Source organism: Saccopteryx bilineata, chromosome 2 (assembly GCF_036850765.1).
Source record: "Saccopteryx bilineata isolate mSacBil1 chromosome 2, mSacBil1_pri_phased_curated, whole genome shotgun sequence".
NCBI classification, from domain to species: Eukaryota; Metazoa; Chordata; class Mammalia; order Chiroptera; family Emballonuridae; genus Saccopteryx; species Saccopteryx bilineata.
This window is the reverse complement of record NC_089491.1, coordinates 247,468,274-247,485,818: the sequence shown is the minus strand read 5'-3', so window position 1 is coordinate 247,485,818 and position 17,545 is coordinate 247,468,274. Positions and strand designations below refer to the sequence as shown.

At 50.6% G+C, this 17,545-nt stretch overlaps 1 protein-coding gene across 1 annotated transcript in view; it reads left to right on the top strand.

The window, feature by feature from the left end:
* Positions 1 to 106: 106 nt before the first annotated feature.
* Positions 107 to 17,545, top strand: part of GRIK4 (glutamate ionotropic receptor kainate type subunit 4) — a 379,418-nt gene continuing 361,979 nt past the window's right edge. The window contains exon 1 of the mRNA XM_066259819.1: positions 107 to 520. The gene's annotated coding sequence lies outside the window, so the exon portion shown is untranslated. The remainder of the gene's footprint in view (positions 521 to 17,545) is intronic.

Below are 17,545 nucleotides of genomic sequence, written 5' to 3'. Positions count from 1 at the left end.
CGGCGCCAGGTGCTGGCAGCGCCCGGGTGTCTCTGAGGTCGATAAAGCGCAGCGTTCGCACCTCGTCCCGCGGCGTCCCGCAGCGTCTCAGCCGCGCTCAGCCCACTCGCCCTCTGCCTGGCTCTGCGTCCCCAGCGCCTGTCGCTCCGCTCAGCCCCCCGGGGCGACAGCAACTTTGGCTTCGGCCTCTGGGATCCACCCCCGCCTTGCTCCTCACGAAGTGGGCGGCGAGAGCTTGAGGGCGACCCAGCCCGGAAGGGGCGCCCCCCTCCCCCACTGGCCGGCTTGCACGGGCCGCTGCAGTTCCTGCGCTGCCCGCGGGGCGGCGCCCCGCGCCCGGTCCGCGCTCTTCCCGTGCTGCCTGCACCCCGCTCTCGCGGCCGGACACAGACTACCTTCAGCTGCCGGCGGATCGGGCCGGAGCCACCGCAGCTGCTGCGGGAGAAGAAAAGGCAAACAGCACCCGGCTGCGGGCTGGGCAGCCCGGCCCCAGCTCAGGCCGGAGTGCGGAGCCACCCAGGTAAGGGCAGGGCCGGCCGCGGCGCCCCCGGCCGCACCTCGGGTTACCCCGCGCCTTTGCATTCATTCGTGTTGGGCTTCCTGCGCGCGCTCCCTCCGGCACCGGTATCCCCTACTTTGAAGTCTCAGTCTCTCCTTACCCCCCGGGGCCACTACCCCGCACCTTGCCCTGACGCCCCGCCCCGCCCCTGCGCCCTTCCTTCCCTCTCCCGCCTTCTGCCAGCCTGTCCCTGCACTCCGATCCCTGCGTCTCCCGACTGGGATCATCTCTATGGCTCTGCTCCCGGGGTCCCTCCAGTCCCCATCCCCATCCCCATCCCCATCTCCCCCTCTGCATCCTTTCCCCGAGCTTGAGATCCTCCCGCTCCGGTCCTCCCGCTTTCCCCTGTGCTACTCCCAGCCTGCTTCTGCCCTCTGCAGGGATTACGGCCCCTTCTCGCACTGGCGCTTCTCCCCCACATCTCTTCCGTCACCCTCTGCTTCTCTGGTTTGTAGTCTCCTGGTTCCCCCCTCTCCACAACTCATCCTGGATCCCAGGAAGCTTCCTTCCCTCTCTGACATCTGCCTCAACTGTCCCTTGCCTCTGCACTGGACTCTGGCCACCCCCTACCACCCTGCATGCACACTGTTCGCTTTGGGGGACCCAGAGCCCTAGCAGAATTGACTCTTTCCCTGGACTCATGGAGCGCCCATCCATCCCAACCTAGTTCACCTGAGTGGGAAGCGAGAGAGAAACTCTAGAGACCTTCATTTGGGCAAGTGATAGGGGAGGAGCGGGGGAGGGGAGCTGACTGACATTCTCTCCTGTGAAGACTGGCGGAGCAGTGAGTGCTCAGACCTCCCCTGGTGGAGGGCCAGCTTGCTACACCTGGCACAGAGGTGTCCACCTGTGTCTGATTCCCTGGCTCTCTGGAGCTGAAGAAAGTGAGAGAGGGAGTTGAAGCCCCTGGGGAGTTGGCCCTTGGCCTTTGGGGTGGGGGTAGCAGTGGAGGGAGGCCGGCCTGCCTGGCAGTGGTGGGGCAATGGGAAGAGCTTCTTCTCCTTTGGACCTTTGGCATCTCTTGACAGCTCTTGGCATCTCTATGCTGCCATCTTCCTCCTGGTACTGTTGTCTGGTGATGCCACGTGGTGCCATCTCCCTGCCTCCCTCCAGTGGCTCTTCTGGGCATGTCTCCCGAGAGCCTGGGTTGTCTGGAAAGAGAGGGAGAGCCCTGGGTTCAGTCGGGTCCCTTTGCCAAATGTTGGGCATCTCAGAACTGGCCAAGAGCACTGAGCCCTGTCAGAAACAGAGAACTACCTTTACTTAAGCTCCCTCGAGTCACCAGGGTAATGGTGACACTTCCAGGAGCACCTGCCAACACCTGGCGTCTGGGATAGAGGCTGTCTGGGTAGGCAGTGGTCATCTAGAGAGAAATCTCATTCCACTTTACTTCCCTAGTGTCTGTGCTCCTGTGATGGTGGCAAGGGGCCCGGAGAGGTCAGCTTTGCCCTGTCCCACCGTGGAAGGAATCCCCTGGAACTCCGTTGGGCATCATGAGGCTGATTGTATTTGCTGACGCTGAGCTCATGTCTCATTATTAATCAGGTTTATTATTTTCCTCACTGGCTGGATGTGTTCATCAAGGTCATGACCCTTCAGAGAGCTAATCTAATAAGCACACATTACAGTGTCTGGATTTGTTTAATTTTCCATATTTTGTTCATTTTTTGTGGAGCGAGCCTCTGTGGGGAGCTGTGGCCTGGGGCTTGGTCACTAGTTTCTGCCTGCCTCACCAGCTCCATCCCCCAGTCTGTCTCTGGACCTGCCCCCTGAGACCAGAGGCAAGGCTGGCCCCAGGGCTCTGAGGAGTGCCTGGTGGGAGGAGGCAGGGGTTAGTGGAGGGACTTTGAGAGGAGATTCTGTTTTGTGTGTGTGTGTTTCCCCCACTCCCCTTCCAAAGGCATCTTGGTCACTGGCTGACATTTTCTCCCAGCGCTGATACTTCTTCCCAGAGACTGGGTCAGTTTTTGGACTGACCCTCCAGTTCATTTTTCCCGGAGGATGGTGGGGGAACTTTTACGTGGTGGGGGGAAAAGTGGAGACTCCAGAGAGAGGATCCCAGCTGCTGGGAGGCAGGGGCTCTTGGAGAGGGCCTCAGCTGCCCCTGAGGTGAGTCTTAGCCCCACCACGATGGAGGGGAGGAAGAAGGCACAATGCCCTGTCTTGGGAAAGGGGGGAAACTGCTGGGCAAACCAGTGGAGCAGCAGGAGGAAGAGGGGGAAGCCTGTGTTGTGTGGCTGGTGGGGTGGGCGATGGTGGTGAACAGGTGTGGGGAGAAAGCATCTCTTGCTACTTCTGCACAGTACTAATTCCTTGTGTGTGTATTGTGTCCCACAGTTTCTCAAATGCTTTTTAGAAAAATTACTTGGTCTCTACTAGGGCCTTACTGGTATTTGATCCTTACCACCACCCTGTAAGAAGATGTTACTGATTCCCAAGAAACTGAGTTTCCCACAAGTGAAATGACTTGTCTAAGGCTCTGCAGCCATACCCAAGGCCACTGGGTTCCCTCCCCATGCTCTTTTGCTGCTACTTGTTGCTTTTAAAGCTGTTCAGCCTTCTCTCTCCCCATCCCGTGCTTCTGTTCCTATTCCTGCTTTCCAGTGTCACTGAACACTTTCTTCTCCCCGTGGAACTGAAGAATCGGCTTCCCACCCCTGCCCAGGGTCTGCAGTCTAGCTCATTCTTGGTTTTGCATTCTCTCAGCCCCCCAGACTGGCTGCCCCAGCACCCAGGCCGGCTGCTTCTCTTGACTCGCTCCTGCAGAGAGAGTTCCAGGGTCTCTAAGCCATGAGACGGGCCTCTGGGACCCCTGCACATCCCTCCCGTGCCTGCCCCCCCCCCCCCACTCTCCTGTCCTCATCACATCAGTCCTCTGCTCTTTTGAGAACTTCTGGTGTCCTGTCTGACCTTTCCTTTCCAACTGCCACTGTCCTCACTTGGGGCTTCAGTGGTCCGTCTCTGGGACCTGGTAACTTCTCTTCCCTGGGCAGCATGAGGCCGTACCTGCCTTCCTACAAAGGAAGGTGCTTGTGACCTGTGACCCAATCTCAAGAGCCATCAGCTCTTATTTCTTCCTCCTGGAAACCTCCCCTCCCATCCTTAGGGGTAAAACCTAAGTGTCTGTCCCAGTGTCACTTCCTGAGTGACTTTGAACAACTTGCTTAACCTCACTTGCCTTGCCTGTAAAATGGCCTGCCTGAAAGGGTTGTTTCGGCAAGAATGTGAGTGAATGGGAATGTGATTTGCGATGTGAAGGAGGCCGCCCTGCCGGTACACACACACACACACACACACACACACACACACACACACGCGCGCGCGCGCGCGCGCGCCCCTGGGGGGGCTCCTCTTTGAGGCAGTGTTTCAGCCTCCCTCTCCTGCCTACTGTTGATAATTATCCACCCCTTGTTGTCTCCTTGCCCAGACGGCAAGGCCCTTGAGCAGCAAAGCCCTCCCTGGTGCCCTTTCACATCTTGAGTTCATAACTCAGCAAGTGCTGTCCTTCCACAAGCCATAAACTGGCCCCTGCTCGAAGTAGGAACATAAGAAATAGTTGTTAATTGATTATAACATTTAGTTGCATAATATAGGGTATGCCTTACATGTAGCAAATCCAATGTAAGAAAAAAACATCTTATACCACTGGGCCAGCCAAAATAAATCATGGGAAGGGAGAAGGGAATCAATGTACCATTGCATTGTCTGAGCACTCTGCTTTCTTCACTCAATCTTCCCAGCTCCCCATGAGTTAGATGTGAGCACCCCCATTTTTACTGTCGAGGAAAGGGGGCCCATCGGGGGCCCTGCAGTGTGACACTCTACTGCTTCACAAGCCAGGGAGCGCTCCAGAACCCCAGTTCCTTCCCCTGTTCTTGGGCCCCGAAAAGGGAGGGAGAGGCTCTTTTTTAAAAAGATTCATCATGGTCTTTTTTAAAATTTATTTATTGATTTTAGAGAAAGAGAGGCAGAAACATCGATCTGTTCCTGTATGTGCCCTGACCAGGGATTGAACTAGCAACCTTTGCATATCAGGATGGTGCTCTAACCAACCAAGCTATCTGGCCAGGGTGATTCCTCAAGGGCTTTATTAAACTACGGAATGGAAATGCATCATTTACATACAGCCCAGCAGGGACTGCCTGGTTCAGAGCACCTTTGTAGGGCAGGGCTTTCCCTTCAGCAGGTTTGCGATTTGAGTGGAGAGCACAGGAAGACACACCACAGGATTGGGACAGGATGTGTGTGTCCTGTGCACTGGTCGCCAGCAAAGCAGGTAGACAGATGGGGCTGGAACTCAGTGACAGGAGGGAGGAAGGACTTCATGGGTGAAGAAGGGGCGGCAGAGTAGGGAGCAGAGGGTGTGCTGAGGATTGGGTGAGGCGAGGGAAGAAAGGGTCCAGTCTCTCGGTGGGCAGGGGTAGGGCAGAGCTAACTCAATTCAGGAGGCTGCTGCAAGCCGAAAAGGAGAGGGCCAGGTTGATGTGTCCGCTGTGGGGAGACATGGAGGATCCTTGGGCGGAGGTGTACTGCGTGTGCCAAGGGAGGAGCTGAGGGCCTGGGTGCTGGCAAAGGCAGGAGGAGAGTACACTGAGTGACATTTCCAGAGAAGAGCGGCACTTGCTGGCAGATTGGGAAGAGCAGATGAGGGAGCAGGAAGTGTCACAGAGAACTTGGAGATTTCTAGTCTTGGAGACCAGGGAGAACGCGATGTCACTTTCAGAAATAGGGAAGCCAGAAGGAGAAGTGTGTCTGAGGGAAAGCTGATAAGTTTATTGCCAGACGTGTTGTGAGGGAGGCCACTGGAGCATTTGCAGATGGGGCACGGTTGGCCGGCGGAGTTCCTGGCCAGCAGCTGAGCAGTCTCGCGTGGGGCGTGAGCCTTGAGCCATGTGCTGCGGAGTGGGCTGGTGCTAGGCAGTGCTGATTGACTGAATCTTACCTCCCTAACCTTTGTGAGCCCTCCCTGCCCGCTCCTTGTGGTGCTGGGAGCCCTGTGTCCAGCGCTCATTGTTCTTGAAGTTACTCATCAGTGTCTCTCACTTCCTGGGGACTGGAATGAAGCTTACCTCCAAGATACCAGGACCTCACACCTGCTGTGTCCAGGGTCAGTCATGTCCCAAGTGCCTTGCACAGAGTAGATGTTAAATGACTTTGTCTTATTGAAGTGGCATCAACTCATGTTTAACAAATATCTGTTGCAGAGATAAATTCATAGAATTGGATGTGAGGAGAGGACAGGAAGGCTATGTGAGCCTTCATAGTCAAAGACTTATGATGCTCCTGGTGGTTTTTGCTCCTCCCCTGAGAATCTCATGGGGCCACCAACCTGAGAGGTAGGGCAAGTAGGAATTAACATTCAGACTCTCAGGAGTTAAGTAACTAGGGAAGAAAGCCGTAGGGTAATTTGATTGGGAGGTTGGATCAGGATCTAGTACTCCTGCCCCCTTCCCAGAGCTCTGTCCACACACCCAGTGTCTTTTGAGGGCCATTACTGGCCTGCACAAATGGTGGAGACAGAGATCCTTGAATAGAACTGCTCTCCCCAAGGTTGAGAACATTACACAGAATAAAGCAGCATTTGTCCAGGAATGGTAATGCCTATTTAATTGGTAGGCAAACTGAAACTCTGGGAGGTTGAATGAATCATAGACTCTTATTCCTGGAAGAAGCTTGAGATCATTCATTCAGTATCTCACCTGCTCCTCTTCTCTCTTCTGCACACAGACTCTCCATTGGCTAGTTATCCAGCCTCAATTGCTGCCTCTTCCTCCCCCTCCCCCTCCCTCCCCCTCCCCCTCTTCCTCCTATCCCTCCTCCCTCTGCTCCATCCCGCCCCACCTCCCCAGTTTCTGAAGGCTAACATTATTGAGCACTTATTATGCTCTAGATGCTTTATGTACATTAAGCTGATGTTTCAACAACCCTATAAGTAGGGACTGTTGTCTCATTTTACAAATGAGCAAACTGAGGCCCAGAAAAGTCGCATAGCTTGCCCGAGGTGACTTACTAGTAAGTGGTAGAGCTAGGATATAAATTTGGCAGTCTGGACCAAGCTCTTGACCATTCAGGAGGAAGGCCGTCCCACTCCAGGATGCTGTAAACCAGGGAACGAGTGGGAGCGCTCAGCATACTGCCTGGCATATAGAAGGTACTCAGGAAATGTTAGGAATTTTCTTAAAAAAAAAAATACCCAAAAGCTTTACCTTATATCAAGCTAAATGTCCTTCTTCTGGGTCCTTGCTTTGTAACCCTCCTTGGAACCCCATAAGGCACTTCTACCCTTTCTTACATCCCAGCCTTTGGGTGTGAAGATACCTCATGATCAGGCAGGAAAACCGGGACTCAGTCTCCTTCAAGCTTCTTTTCCCCAAATGGAACCCCCTAGCCAGGAGGATGATGGCCTGTGAGCCTCAGAGAACTGTCCGAGGCTAGGACTTGCATTATGAGCATGTAGTTGCTTGATCCTTGGCCATAGGGCTGCGTTGAGAGTTCCGTACATCCATTTATAGCACACATTTCCTTGGGGATTCCAAGATTGCTACAGGGTTGGTGGAAGCTACACTTACCTCCTCCTAGTGCCACACCAGATTTATAGCTAAAATATAGAGCAGTTAGTCTTGATAACCAACTGAAGCCTAGCTGAACAGAAGTATTATAACTAAGGGCTTACAGAAGAAGCCACTTAGAGACTGGAGGAAGGGCAGAAATGCAGATAGGGCTGGTCCCCACGCCCATGTGTAGTGGTTGAGAATCTGGAGGGATATCTTGGCTGCAGAAGTGCCCCCTGAGAAGTATGGGGTCTCAATCCCATGCCCAGATCCCAGCCCAGAGCATAGAAGTTGGGAAGAAGAGCCAGTGTAGCATCTGGCAGTGAAAATCAGCAGGGACTTTGTCTGCCTAGAAGAGAAGGGAGTCTGCTAGAGACCCAGGTGCTCTGTTCAAGCGTCAGTGCACAGGATCTTGCTCTTGGACACCCATCCCGGGTTTTGGTAGAGGGATGGCAACTCAGAGCATATGGGAGTCATAAAGATGTCCAGGTGGTATGGCCCCAAGGAGAGATATGTAGGGTCAGCCACTGAGGTCACTGTGCTAAGTCTCACTCTGCAGTCTTTCTGCAGAAGGCTCTCCAGGAAGACTAGGCAACCTCAGGGGATGGTGGAGTGGCTGACAGGCGGAGGCGGACCTCAGGGGGCCTGGGACGTTTCACTGATCTGCCCTTGGCTCAGAGCTGGGGGAAGCCGACGCTTGTACACAGTGTGACCCTTCCATGGCCCAGTAGAGGCAGCTACAAACAGGAATGATGTGGTGGCTCCAGATAGGTAGCCCAAGGCTGGTTACAAACAGCGTCTGACATTGATTTGCACTGGAATGCCACCCAGGTGGACCCAGAACCAACACTCAACTAGCCGTTCAAGTGGTACACCCAAGTGGTGTAGTCTTGGCAGGTACCAGACCCTGCTGGGAAAACTCTCCCTCGAGGCAGCCTCTGCAGAGGGGCTCATACACTGTAATCAAATTCTATCCTTCTACCCAGCCAGCCTGAGGGTTAGCCCCACCACGAATGGACCAATAGCATTCAAGACTCAACTACAACTGGAGGGTGCACATAACCCACACAAGAGACATTCCTGGAGCACCTAGTTAATATTGGGATCTGGAAGATTGTACCACACACTCCCAAGACACCTGCAACATAAAGCCACCCCCACAAAGTTGGGAGTCATAGCAGATCTACACAGAGACAAACATAAAAAGGTATACAAAAATGAGGAGAGAAAGAAACAGGCTCCAAATAATAGAATAAGAAAAATTCCCAGAAAAGGAATGAAATAAAATGAGAGCAACCAAGGTACCAGATACAGAGTTCTAAACAGTGGTTATAAGGATGTCCAAAGGACCTTAATGGGGAAATGTATGATCTCAGTGAAAATTTAAAGAGACAGTAAGCATTAAAAAGGACACAGAAACCATAAAAAAGAAGCAGTGAGAAATGAAAAATACAATATCTGAAATGAAGAGTACATTAGAAGGAATCAATAACAGGTTAGATGAAGCAGAGGATCAGGTCAGAGATTTAGAAGACAAGACAGCAGAAAACACTCCAGCAGAGCAACCAAAAGAAAAAAGAATTTTAAAAAATGAGGAAAGTATGAGGGACCTTTGGGACAAAATTAGGCATAACAACATCTGCATCATGGGGGAAACAGAAGGAGAAGATAGACAGCAGGGGATTGAGAGCCTATTTGAAGAAATGATGGCTGAAAGCTTTCCTAATGTGTTGAGGGGAAAAACATAGAAGTCCAGGAAGTACAAAGAGTCCCAAACAAGACCCTGGCCAGTTAGCTCAGTGGTAGAATGTCGGTCTGGCCGGTAGATGTCTGGGGTTTGATTCCTGGTCAGGGCATATAGGAGAAGCGACCATCTGCTTCTCTACCCCTCCCCTCCTCCTCCAGCAGCCATGACTCAATTGGTTTGAGCAAATTGGCCTGGGCGCTGAGGATGGCTCTGTGGAGCCTCTGCCTCACGTGTTAAAAACGACTCGGTTGCAAGCATGGCCCCAGATGGGCAGAGCATCGGCCCCAGATAGGGGTTGCTGGGTGGATTCTAGTTGGGGTGCATGCAGGAGTCTGTCTCTTTATCTCCCCTCCTCTCACTTGGAAAAGAAGAAGAAAGAAAAAAGGAGTCCCAAACAAGTTGGCTGTCAAAGAGGTGCACACCAATACACATCATAATTAAACTGGCAAAGGGTAAAGGTAAAGAGAGAATCTTAAGAGCAGCAAGAGAAAGACAGTTTTTTTACAAGGGAGCTCCCATAAGGCTGTCAGTTGATTTCTCAACAGAAACACTTTAGGTCAGAAGGGATTGGCATGAAATATTCAAAGTGATAAAAAGCAAGGACCTACAACCAAGCGAGGGTGTAATTTAAAATTGAAGGAGAAATAAAGAGCTTCCCAGATTAAAAAAAAAAAAAAGCAAAAGGAGTTTATTATGACCAAACCAGTGTTACAACAACTGTTAAAGAGTCTTCTTTAAGAAGCAGAAAGAAAAGAGAGAGAGAGGAACATAGGCATACAGAATAAAGAATAAAATGGCAGGCCCTGGCCAGTTGGCCCAGTGGATTGAGCGTTGACTCAGCATGCAGACACACCCTGGGTTTGGGTGGATCCCAGTCAGGCTACATGTGGGAGTCTGTCTCTTTATTTCCCCTCCTCTGGCTTAAAAAAATAATAATAATATGACAATAATAAGTACCTATCAATGATTACTTTAAATTTAAATGGATTAAATGCTCTTACCCTATATCAAAAGATATAGGGTAGCTGCATAGATAAGAAAATATGACCCATATATATATGCTGTCTTCAGGAGACCCACCTCAGAACAAAAGATACACAGAGTCTAAAAGTGAAGAAATGGAAAAAGACATTCCATGAAAATGGAAAGGAAAGAAACTGGTGTAGCAATATTTATATCAGCCAAATAGACTTCAAAACATAGTAAGAGACAAAGAAAGACATTACATAATGCTAAATGGATCAATCCCATAACAGGATATAACCCTTGTAAACATATATGCACCCAACAAAGATGCACCTATAATATAGGTCCTAAATAGATAAAGCAAATCTTGATGGACACAAAAGGAGAGGCTGACAGTAATATAGTCTTCGTAGGGGATTTTAACATCGCATTGACATCAATGGCTTCATCTTCCCAGAGAGAAAATTAACAAGCAAACAGTGGACTTAAATGTCTCACTAGGCCGGATGGATTTAATTGATATTTACAGAGCACCTCACCCCAAAACAACAGAATATACATTCTCTTCAGCTGCACATGGAACATTTTCTAGGATAGACCCCATGTTAGGACACAAAACAGGTATTAGTAAGTTCAAGAAGGATGAAGTCATATCAAGCATCTTCTCTGCCCACAATGGTATGAAACTAGAAAAAAACCCCCTGAAAAACACATAATCACATGGAAGGTAAATAACATGTTACTAAACAATGAAAGGGTCAACAATAAGATCAAGGAAGAAATCAAAAGTTGCCTTGAGCCAAATGAAAATGAGCACACAACAACCCCAAACCTACAGGACATAGCGAAAGCAGTCCTAGGAGGGAAATTCACAGCAATACAGGCCTACCTCACGAAGCAAGAAAAATCTCAAATAAACAGTCTAACTTTACACTTCAAAGAACTTGAAAAAGAACTATAAACCAAGCCCCCAGTAAGCAGAAAGAAAGAAATAGTAAAGATTAGAGCAGAAATAAACGACATAGAGACTCAAAAACAACACAAAAGATCAATGAAACCAAGAGCCTGTCCTTTAGAAAGACAAAAAGACTGACAAGCCTTTAACCAGGCTCATAAAGGAAAAAAAGAGATAGGACACAAACAAAATCAGAAACGAAACAGGGAAAGTAGCAACTGACACCACAGAAATACAAAGGTTATATAGCGTATGTGTCCCGAGTACCTCTTGTGTGACAGGCATGGCCATCCTGTGGCATAGGGTGGGCTCACCCTGGGACTGGGCCCTTATAAAATGTGCATGCAGAGATCTTTTGAGTCTGTCAGGTGCTAGATTGGGCCTTGGGTCCTGGTGGCAGGACGCTGAGGACAGGGGAGACTGGCTGGCTTTTGAGCCTCGGCAAGGCTGGGTGATGTGGCAGACGCTGCATCAGAGGACCACAAAGTTCAGATGACCCAAATCTAAGAGTACAGAGTGAGCAAGTGGGTAGAGAAAGCTTGTCAGTTTATTTGAAGTAAAATAGCACCATTCTACTCTCCTTTGAAAAGTAAGAGTCCTGCCAGAGTCCGAAGTAAATAGGCTGGAACAGGAGGTCTGCCAGGTAGGGCGCACACTGGAAGCACACCAGCAGTCAGACTTCCTGAGTAGTGGAGAGTCAGCTGAGAAAGCACATTCCCATCAGTAACGCGTCTGCCCTGGCCAGCTGCTGATGGGCCGTCTCCCAGTCAGCTCTTCTTTGGGGAGGGCCGTCAGCAGATGGGGATGCTCATAGCATGCATGACCTTGGGCTTCAGGAGCTGGAGTGGAGTCAATCATCGTCCTATAATCCTGGGTCAGTAATGCTGTTGCTCTTGTTGTATTTCAAGTGTCCATCCTCATATGTTGTCGCAAATCCTCACAGCAACCTTACCCTGGAGGGATTGTTAGTTCGATTTGATCCAGGAGAGAGCGGCGGCTCTTGAGAGCTTGAGTAACTCGCACAAGGTCACGTACCTGAACCATAGCGTTGCCCTTTCCTCTGTAGGCACGGCCTCTCCACGTTGGCCAGTGCCCCTTGAAGGGGCCATATGGTGTCTCTGCTCTTGCCTCCAGCACCCAGCACGGAAGGAACTAAAAGCACCTCACTTTTGGGAGAGTGAGGGTGGATGGAAGTGAGGTAACAGAGGCAAGTCAGGCCGTGCTTGGGGGAGTGAGCTAAGGTCATTGTCTGTCTCCCCCACAGGGCAGGAGTTCCACTAGCACAGGGCCTGTGTCTGCTTCTCAGAGCTGCCGTCCTAAAACCAGGCCAGGACTGGAATACAGTAGGTGCTCAGGAAATAGTTGTTGAATGAAGGGCTTCGTCTGTGATCCCCTTGTCTGCAGAGGCTGGGTTCTGGGGCCCTAGGCTAGCAGTGAGCCTTGGCTCTGGAAATCTTAGATGGGCTGCTTCAACTCACAGGTATGTGGGATTAAAATGCCAGTTGTGTGGATCTCAAAACACATTTCCCTGGTGGACTGTGGAATTCATGGAACCCACAGTAGAGCTGAACTAGTACAAAGGTTAACTAACCCTGGAATGCCTGGACCTTGGCCCCGAGCACTCCATCTACTCCCCTACCCAGCTGAGGGTACCATCGAGGTGGACAGAGGAGATGCTGGGGAAGAGCCCTGGGTGACCTTTCACCCCTGGGTCCTGGGGCATGGTCAGGAGCTGTGCACAGGTGCAGAGTCCCAGTGGCTCCAGCCACCTGGAAGTGGTCGGTGGTGTCAGCTAGGTTCCTCCTTTGCCCATTTATGCTGATTGGCGGTGGCACCTGCAGCTGAGTTGAGTTGTGATATGTGAAAAGGTGACAGAAGAGGGGACAGGCCAGTCTGGGGTTAGAGTCCTTCTGTCCTTACTCTGCAGCCTTGGACAAGTCATTTACCATAAAGAAGCCTCTGTCTGCTTGACAATAAAATGGGGACAATAAAAAACCTAATCTCTCATAGGGCTTGGGGAAGAGCAAACCAGATAACATCTATATAAAGGCTGCTTAAATCATAAAGTATTTTCAGTATATACTGTGTGATTGTATTTATATAAAGTTCAAGAACAAGCAATGTGATCTGTGTTGATAGAAGTTAGGATAGTAACTACCCTTGGAAGAGGCTTAAGGGGGCTTCTAGAGTATTGATAATGTTCTTGATCTGAGTGCTGGTTACATAGCAAACTCACTGAGTTCTATACTAATGTGTATTTTTCTTTTTTTTATTATAAATAAATTTTTATTTTAATGGGGTGACATCAATAAATCAGGGTACATACATTCAAAGAAAACATTTCCAGGTTATCTTGTCATTTAGTTCTGTTGCATACCCATCACCCGAAGAGAGATCGTCCTCCGCCACCCTCCATCCAGTATTTCAATTTAAAAAGTTCCTTTTTTTTTTTTTTAAAGTGCTTATTATGGCTAGGTTACTCAACAGAATATCTAAGAGAAGAGCTAGAATAATGTTAATAGAAATGATATCTGTTATTTGTTGAATATTTTAGTCTGTGGGCCAATCACTACTCATGTAGTTCATCATTTAGTCCTTACAACAACTCACATTTTATAAGTGGGGAAACTGAGGCTCAGAGAGGTTACATAAGTTACCCACAATCACATTGCCAGACTATGGCAGAGGTGGGCTGAGGCACTGTCTGACCCCAGGGAGTCACACTCAGAGAATGAAGGACATACGTGTTGCCCTGTCCCCAGGCGGTGACTGACTGTGCAGGGGTCCCGTTGGGCCCTGAGATCAGCCGAAGTTCCCAGGCCGTCCCCTTCCGGAGATGCCTCCACAGTGACAGTCAGTGGGAATGGGGCTCCAGCAGGAAGGCATTTCTCTGGAGAGCAGCAAGCTGGTGCTGTGCTTGGTGCTTGCTGTGGGTGGGCTGCGGTCCAGGGCGAATGATATTGTTCTCATTGACCACCCTCCGTGGCAGATCCCTGCCTGGTGAGATGGTGAGCCGAAGCACACGCAGGGCTTCTCTGGTGGTGAGGGGCGGGGAGCGGGGAACTGCTCTGCAGGATGTGAATTCCCTCCCTGTCTCCTGGAGCCTGGACAGGGCATTTGCATCTTCATAGAAACCTTCCTGCTCCCGGGACAGGCCAGGGGCAGCAATGGCATTTTCCATGGGTGGGCGGAGGGCTGGGAGGAAGATGGGAAGCCAGGCACTTTTGTTACCTTTATTATTTGGCTAAGCCAGTCAGCCCAACTTAAGCTAAACCTCTGTGACATATGGCCTTGTCTAGCGGAGAGGGGTGGTGTTGTGTTTGCATTTATATGCAATTGGCACAGCAGATAAAACCTTACTGTTGTTCAGGTTTTCAGTGAGGGAGGCAGGTCTGGTGGCACCCTTCAGGGTGCTGGAGGGCAGATAGCTTCTTTACCCCTGGTATGCTGGCTCATCTCTTCTGTGAGGCCTGCCCTGATTAACCCCTTCATCTCTTGATGGTTACATCCCAACCCTCAGCAAGGATTTAATACACTTAAAGGTGTGAGCACCTTAACAAGTTCTGGTTGTTTATGATTGTTTTTGTCTTAAGTCTGTCTCCATTATGTTGGTCCTATCTCCCCTATGCGACTGGAGGCTGACTGTGGTCAGGGGCTCTGAGGACCCTTCTTCTGAGCCTCTTCTAGGGATTCTATCCATTTAGCAGGTCTGCATCTGCAATATGATTCCAGCTTCTTCGTGTAACTGGCATCATTGCCTCAGGACCTTTGTACATGCCATTTACCCTCCTTAGAACCCCTGTCTCTCTCCCTTTTCCTTTTTCACCCTTGATTATCCCTTCCTCTTTCAGGAAGCTCTTTCCTGTTTTCTCCTGCAACCTGAATGCAGTTCTTCCCTTTGGAGTACTCCTCACACTGCCTGTTCACTGCTTGGTCCCCTCACTGTGCCCCAAGCCCTGGGGAGGCCAGGGATTAGATCGGGCTGTCATACCCACTTCTGTAACACAGAGGCCTGCACACAGCAGGATCTTGCCGAGTGTTTGTTGAAGGAAGGGAGGCCATTGAGCACCAAAGAGATGAGCCAGGGTTAGGAGGCCCTTCTCTGGGAGCCCAGCTGCTGTGCCATCTGCACTCTGAAAGGCTTGCCTGGGCCATGACTCCCTCCAGGTGAGTCTGAACCCCCAAGCAGCTGCTAGTGCCCAGCCTGGGCACCAGTGACCACCTCTGTTTTGCTCAGAACTAAATTCTTGGCACCTGCACGTAGATGCAGCATAGTAATGTCCCACAGATATGCCTGGAAATTCAGATGTGTAAGCCCCTTGTAGGCAGTGGGAAGAGCCCAGACAAGCGCTGCCCATGGTTTCATCCTATCGTGGAACCCGGTGGAGGTGATTTCAGGTATCCAATGACCCCAGTACAGAGAAGCCTCTCTCCTGCCCTCCCCCCTTGGCCACCGTCCCCACTATGTGCACGTTTGCTCTTAGGTGCTTTTGCATCCAGCTTCTCTAATCCCTCCCTAATTGCGGGAGGGTATTATTGACCCATTTTCCAGACGAGGCAATGGAAACTCAATGTGCACCCTGAAATCCAATTCTGTTTCCAGCATTAAAGCCCCTACTGTGGCTGTGCCCTCTTTGCCAGGCAGCTCAGTGCCCTGCTTAGGAATCAGGGAGCCCCAAGTGTGAGTCCTCAGAGCATCCCCCCCCCCTGTCCTGCTTGCTACCCAACAGTCCTGTGACCTTGGAAGGGCCTGTGTCCTGAACACGAAGTGCAGGTGAGGGGGAAGTCTGGCTTTCACCCTGAGCCCTGTGGTCACAGGACATACAGAGCTAACTCAAATGCAAACAGTGTGTTAGTATTTATTATGCCTGTTCCACTGCTAATAACATTTGAGTTTTAAAAATAATGGTGAGCAAATGAAGTGGTCGATGGCCCGTGGAGAGAGGATGCAGAGAGGGATATTTCATGGAGAGGAATGACGGGGAACTAAGCTAGTTCAGATCCCTCCCGGGGGTGGGGGATGGGCAGGCTTATTATTGAGGGCAGCTCTCCACTTCCAGTCCAGTTTGGGAAGTTGTTAATTTGCTCATTTAGATTTTGTTAGAAAGCACATTTGCCAATAGCAGCCACATCTCTGGGCTGATATTGGTGAGTAGCTCCCCAATATCCATTTTAGTCATCTGTGTTAAAAATCCATTGTTTGGAAAGCCACTTCCTGCAGGGTTTCATTCTATGATTCATTTGACAACTCCATCTCTGACATCTGAATTATAGAGCAGGCTGGGCTCCTTCAAGCAGGACAGAGACGTGAGACGGTTCTAAGAAAAACCAAGGAACACACCGTAGGCGCTGTGAAGCCTGGGGGTGTAGGAGAAGAGAGATGGGGCCCTGGGGTGTTGAGGGGACTCAGAGATGGATGGCATTTTGGGGTGCGGAGAGCTTTGCATGTTAGACCCCTCTCTCGTACTATAGATAGCACCTCTGTCCCTGTCATTCATAGGTCCTACTTGTGTCTCAGGAGTATTGCGGGCTGGAAAAAAATATAATTTAAGAAAGGTGATACCTGGCCTGACCAGGCGGTGGTGCAGTGGATAAAGCGTCGGACTGGGATGCAGAGGACCCAGGTTCGAGACCCTGAGGTCGTCAGCTTGAGCGCGGGCTCATCTGGTTGAGCAATGCTCACCAGCTTGGACTCAAGGTTGCTGGCTTGAGCAAGGGGTTACTCGGTCTCCTGAAGGCCCACATGAGAAAGCAATCAATGAACAACTAAAGAGTTGCAATGAAAAACTAATGATTGATGCTTCTTATCTCTCTCCGTTCCTGTCTGTCCCTATCTATCCCTCTCTCTGACTTTCTCTGTAAAAAAAAAAAAAAAGAAAGAAAGATGATACCTGCTACGATGTGACTTTGAAGAAGTTACTTTACCTCTCTGTGAATTAGTTTTCTCATCTGGAAAATAAGAATGATGACAGCTGCCCTGGTCCCCTTCGTAGGACCCTCAGGGAGAGCAGGGCTGTGTAAGCAGAAGGGACCGGACCGCCCTGGAGACAGCACTCATGCTTTCCTCAAGGAGTGGTTTTGCTTAAAGCTGAGCTTTTGTAGGGCTTAGAAATGTGAGGGCATTTGTGATTAGCATGTACAGACAATACCTGTGGCATCTTTATAAATTCACCTATCGGGAATGATGAAACAAGGGGTGACATTTCCCTTCCCTCCCTCCTTCCTCCCTTGGCCCTCCATGCTTCCACCCTTTGGCATCTTCTCTGCCCAGAGCAGTGTTTAGATGCTAGGAGTTGTCAGTGCTGGGGACCTGGGGTGCTCTGCATACATGCTCTGCAGTTGTCACCCCGTTTGAGCTGGGTGCCAGTGTTATCCTGTTGTATTGGAGCAGGAACCAGGCCCAGAGCAGTGAGGGGCCTGCCCAGGTTTGCAGCTACAGCTGAGCTCTGCCTGGCTCCTGCAGCACCCTGTGGCCTCGAGGGTCTGTCTGGCCCAAGGTGTCACACTAGTGGTTGGGTCAGTGACCTTGCGGTGTCCCTGAGTAGTGGGTGCCAGTCCTTTCTCTCCCCTTTATACTCCAATGGAGATCCACCTCCTGCCCCATCTGTGGAAGCACTGGGCATGAAGAAGGACCTAAGTGCGCCTGGCAGGTACTTTAAAGTGCTGTGGATGACAGGGAGCAAGCCATCCAGAGGCCGAGCCGGGGCCCACGGCTACTCGGAACCCTGGGCTGATGCAAGGCTGGTTGCTTGATTCTGATTTTACCT